The sequence below is a fragment of the Heterodontus francisci genome, chromosome 36 (assembly GCF_036365525.1).
Source record: "Heterodontus francisci isolate sHetFra1 chromosome 36, sHetFra1.hap1, whole genome shotgun sequence".
Taxonomy (NCBI): domain Eukaryota; kingdom Metazoa; phylum Chordata; class Chondrichthyes; order Heterodontiformes; family Heterodontidae; genus Heterodontus; species Heterodontus francisci.
The window spans coordinates 53,354,787-53,360,786 of NC_090406.1; positions in this window are offsets into that span (position 1 = coordinate 53,354,787).

Sequence of the window (6,000 nt, forward strand, 5' to 3'; positions counted from 1 at the left end):
CAGTCAGATGGTTTTAAAATTATGAAGATGCTTGATAGGGTAGACGTAGAGAAGATGTTTCCACTTGTGGGAGTCCAACACTAGGGACCTGAATATAAGATTGTCACAATAAAGAATTCTTTATCCAGGAACTGGTTAGAATATGGAACTTGTTACCACCTGGAGTTTTATTTCATGAGATTTGGGCATCACTGACAAGGCAAGCATATTTTGCCCATCCTAATTACCCTTGACAACTGAGTGGCTTACTTGGCCATTTCAGAGGGCAGTTAAGAGTCAACCATATTGCTATGAGTCTGGAGTCACATGTAGGCCAGACCAGGTAAGGACAGCAACAAAAACAAGAAATGCTGGAATCACTCAGCAGGTCTGGCAGCATCTGTGGAAAGAGAAGCAGAGTTAACGTTTCGGGTCAGTGACCCTTCTTCGGAACTGACAAATATTAGAAAAGTCACAGATTATAAACAAGTGAGGTGGGGGTTGGGCAAGAGATAACAAAGGAGAAGGTGCAGATTGGACCAGGCCACATAACTGACCAAAAGGTCACGGAGCAAAGGCAAACAATATGTTAATGGTGTGTTGAAAGACAAAGCATTAGTACAGATTAGGTGTGAATATACTGAATATTGAACATCAGCAAGTGCAAACCTGAAGAAGAACAACCTGAAAAAAACAGTGGGTAAGCAAACTGAACAAACTAAGATGAAATGAAATAAATGCAAAAAAAGATTGTAAAAAATGTAAAAAGGAATGCAAAAAAAAGGAAGAAAAAATAACTAAAAATGAAAGTAAAGTGGGGGGCTGTCATGCTCTGAAATTATTGAACTCAATGTTCAGTCCGGCAGGCTGTAGTGTGCCTAATCGGTAGATGAGATGCTGTTCCTCGAGCTTGCGTTGATGTTCACTGGAACACTGCAGCAATCCCAGGACAGAGATGTGAGCATGAGAGCAGGGGGGAGTGTTGAAATGGCAAGCAACCGGAAGCTCAGGGTCCTGCTTGCGGACTGAGCGGAGATGTTCCGCAAAGCGGTCACCCAGTCTGCGCTTGGTCTCCCCAATGTAGAGGAGACCACACTGTGAGCAGCGAATACAGTATACTACATTGAAAGAAGTACAAGTAAATCGCTGCTTCACCTGAAAGGAGTGTTTGGGGCCTGGGATAGTGAGGAGAGAGGAGGTAAATGGGCAGGTATTACACCTCCTGCGATTGCAAGGGAAGGTGCCCTGGGACGGGGACGAGGTGGTGGGGGTAATGGAGGAGTGGACCAGGGTGTCACGGAGGGAACGATCCCTTCGGAATGCTGACAGGGGAAGGGAGGGGAAGATGCGACTGGTAGTGGCATCACGCTGGAGGTGGCGAAAATGGCGGAGGATGATCCTTTGGATATGGAGGCTGGTGGGATGAAAAGTGAGGACAAGGGGAACCCTGTCACGGTTCTGGGAGGGAGGGGAAGGGGTGAGGGTAGAGGTGCGGGGAATGGGTCGGACACGGTTGAGGGCCCTGTCAACCACAGTGGGGGGAAATCCTCGGTTGAGGAAAAAGGAGGTCATATCAGAAGCACCGTCATGGAAGGTAGCATCATCAGAGCAGATGCGTCGGAGACGGAGAAACTGGGAGAATGGAATGGAGTCCTTACAGGAGGTAGGGTGTGAAGAAGTGTAGTCGAGGTAGCTGTGGGAGTCAGTGGGCTTATAATGGATATTGGTAGACAACCTATCCCCAGAGATGGAGACAGAGAAGTCGAGGAAGGGAAGGGAAGTGTCAGAGATGGACCATGTAAAGGTGAGAGAAGGGTGGAAATTGGAAGCAAAGTTGATAAAGTTTTCTAGTTCGGGGCGGGAGCAGGAAACGGCACCGATACAGTCATCAATGTACCGGAAAAAGAGTTGGGGGAGGGGGCCTGAGTAGGACTGGAACAAAGCATCCGCAGTATTTTGCTTTTATTTCAGGTAAGGACAGCAGATTTCTTTCCCTAAAGGATTAATGAACAAGGTGGGTTTTTATGACAATCAATGATACCTCATGGTACCGTAACCAAGACAATCTTTCAATGCCAGATTTTTTATTAATTAAATTTCCACCAGCTACACTGATGGGATTTGTACCTGTGTTCCCAGGGAATTAACCTGGATCTCTGGCGTATGAGTTCAGTGATATTAATACTATGCCACTGAGGTGAACAGTATAAATGCAAAATGTTTTGTCAGCCCATCGAAATTGGTGTCAGTGGGGCAATAAATAAATTATACAGAAACCAGAGTGCCTGGGTCAGCAGCTCTGATGGGAAGTATGCTGCCCGCCACTTTTCCATAACTGATACAACAGCAAAATACTTCAGATGCTGGAAACCTGAAAAAAAAAACAGAAAATGGTGGAAATACTCAGCAGGTCGGGCAGGATTTGTGGAGAGAGAAACAAAGTTAACGTTTCAGGTCGAAGACCTTTTTCCGGGTACCAACTCGTACCTCAGGGCCTGCCTATTCTGCTTTATTTTCTAAATGTTTTCTAATTGTGTGAGGGAATCCTACAAGGCCTCATTTTTTGTGTTGTTAATGGCTTTAATGAGCCTGCAAATGTTGTTTTCGTGGTGGAAAGGGGTGAAAAACAGTACTAACGATGCCTCAAAGGTTGGGGCAGAAAAGTTCACTTCATCAGCACAGATCTCATTGAATGGGAGAACAGGCTCGAGGGGCTAAATGGCCTATTCCTGTTCCTATATTCCTATGAGTACAGCCTGCTGGGAGCAATACCAACATTTGGAGTCAGAAATTGGAGGCACGTTGTCGAAATTTTTATATGATACCAAGTTTGTCCTTGTGGAGACCAAATCCTATCTTCAGCCTGAGGACACGCTTCATCTTGTGTGACAATACGACTGCTAGGTGGAATATACTAAGAACAGGCCTAACAGTTCAAAGGTGCTGTAGACCACCAGCAGGTGCAGAATTGTATTCCACCACAATTTGCAACCTCATGGTCTGGCATATCACACATTGCTCCATTACCATCAAGCCAGATGACCAACACTGGTTCGATGAAGATTTGCTTAGAGAGTTGAAAATATGTGGCATAGTCTAAAAATTAAAACCAGACCTTTCAGAATGGAATTAGGAAACACATCTACACACAAAGGGTGGTAGAAGTTTGGAACTCTCATCTGAAAATGGAAATGGATGCTAGATCAATTGTTAATTATAAATCTGAGTTTGATAGCCAAAGATATTAAAGAGTATGGGGCAAAGGTGGGCAGATGGAATTAGGTCAGAACAGCCATGATCTCATTGTATGACATGGCTTGAAGAGCTTGATAACTTAGTCCTGTTCCTATGAGTGCAGAATAATATACCAGCAGCACCAGGTGTAGAACAACAACCATTTGTATTTATATGGTGTCTTTAACATTATAAAACATCCCAAGGTGCCTCACAGGGGTATTATAAAATAAGATATGACATTCAGCCACATAAGGAAATATTAGAACTGATGACCAAAAGCTTGGTCAAAGAGGTAGGTTTTAAGGAGCATCTTAAAGGAGGAAAGCGAGGTACAGAGATGGCGAGATGTAGGGAGAGTATTACAGAGCTTAGGGCCCAGGCAGCTGAAGGCATGGCCACCAAAGGTGAAGTGATTAAAATCAGGGATGCTCAAGGGGCCAAAATTGGAGGAATGCAGATATCTTGGAGGATTGTGGGGGGAGGGGTTAGAGGAGATTACAGACAGAGGGAGCATCAATGCCATGAAGGGATTTGTAAACAAGTTTGAGGTGTTGTTCAATTGAGAGCTAATATAGGTAATTAGCACAGGGGTGAAGGTGAACAGGATGGTGTGAGTTAGTACATAGGCAACAGAGTTTTGGATGGCCTCAAATTTATGGAGGGTACAATGTGGGAGGACGGTCAGGAGTGTGTTGGAATAGTCACATCTAGAGGAAACAAATGCGTGGATGTGGGTTTTAACAGCAGATGAGCTGAGGTGGGGCGGAGTCAAGCAATGCCATGGAGAAGGAAATAGGCGGCCTGAGTGATGGTGTGGATATGTGGTTGGATGTGATGTTTGCAGTCTAGAGGAATCCATGGGTCATATATATATATATATATATATATATATATATATATATTCAGTGTGAGAGGTTGCAGTCCCTGTTTAGTTACCTAAAGGGGCTGCTCCATAACTTTTCATTACATTTTAGCCCCATGTTCCTAATATTTGGCCATCCACTGCAGAGGAGGTGGATAAGTCAGAGCTTCACCTGGAGCTGCCCTTGGGCTGGTTAAAAGAGCAATTTGTAGGTCCAGGATAGGCCAAGCCCATGGTGGGGGAGCATTCCTGCTAGTCTCTCTTCCTGGTCTTCTCTGTGGTCTGGGTGGCCCTGGAGAGGGAGCGTGTGGTGTCCACTGGTATACTTGATACCTTCTATGACCATTGGGCACCTTAGGGTACAGAGTGTCTCATAGATACTGGTAACAACATTCCGGTTTAGTTGGGAAGGTTCCCTTTGCTTTTGTTGGGACTTTATTGTTGATTAGACCACATGTTTGGGGGGGAACAAGAGAAGGAAGAATGTTTCATAGAAACCAAAATTTTCTGTCCTGAATTTCTATCCTGGACTTACAATGAAGACTTTTGTAAACTCCTTTTACAGAGTATTTGAAGGGGAGGATTTATAGATGGAAAACTCAAACCAAACATCACATCAAGATCTAACAGAGTCACTCGATTCATCAGAGCATAATATAATGCTAACCGACTCAATCTCTCCTCATACTACAGTCCCACCATCCCAGGAATCAGTCTGGTAAACCTTTGCTGTACTCCCTCTATAGCAAGAACATCCTTCCTCAGATAAGGAGACCAAAACTGCACGCAATATTCCAGGTGTGGCCTCACCAAGGCCCTGTATAATTGCAGCAAGACATCCTTGCTCCTGTACTCGAATCCTCTCGCTATGAAGGCCAACATACCATTTGCCTTTTTTACTGCCTGTTGCACCTGCATGCTTACCTTCAGCAACTGGTGTACGAGAACACCCAGGTCTCACTGCATATTCCCCTCTCTCAGTTTATAGCCGTTCAGATAATAATCTGCCTTCCTGTTTTTACTACCAAAGTGGATAACCTCACATTTATCCACATTATACTGCATCTGCCATGCATTAGCCCACTCACCCAACTTGTCCACATCACCCTGAAGCCTCTCTGCATCCTCCTCACAACTCACCCTCCCACCCAGTTTTGTGTCATCTGCAAACTGGAGATATTACATTTAGTTCCCTCGTCTAAATCATGAATACATATTGTGAATAGCTGGGGTCCTAGCACCGATCCCTGCAGTACCCCACTAGTCACTGCCTGCCATTTGGAAAAAGACCCGTTTATTCCTACTCTTTGTATCCTGTCTGCCAACCAATTTTCTGTCCGTCGCAATACACTACCCCCAATCCTATGCGCTTTAATTTTACATGCTAATCTCTTATGTGGGACTTTGTTGAAAACCTTGAAAGTCAATAAACCACATCCACTCACTGTCCTTCATCAACTCTACCAGTTGAAGAATTCTAGTAGATTTGTCAAGCATGATTTCTCTTTCGTAAATCCATGCTGACTCTGTCTGATTCTACCTGTTCTCCAAGTGCTCTGCTTTAAAATCTTTGATAATGGACTCCAGAATTTTCCTCACTACCGACGTCAGGCTGACTGGTCGATAATTACCTGTTTTCTCTCTACCTCCCTTTTTAAGTAGTGGAGTTACATTAGCTACCCTCCAATCTGTAGGAACTGTTCCAGAGTCTATAGAATCTTGGAAGATGACCACCAATGCATCCACTATTTCTAGGGCCACTTCCTTAAGTACTCTGGGATGTAGATTATCAGGCCCTGGGGATTTATTGGCCTTCAATCCCATCAATTTCCCCAACACCATTTCTCTACTAATACTGATTTCCTTCAGTTCCTCGCCCTCACTAAGCCCTGTGTTCCCCAACATTTCTGGTATGATATTTG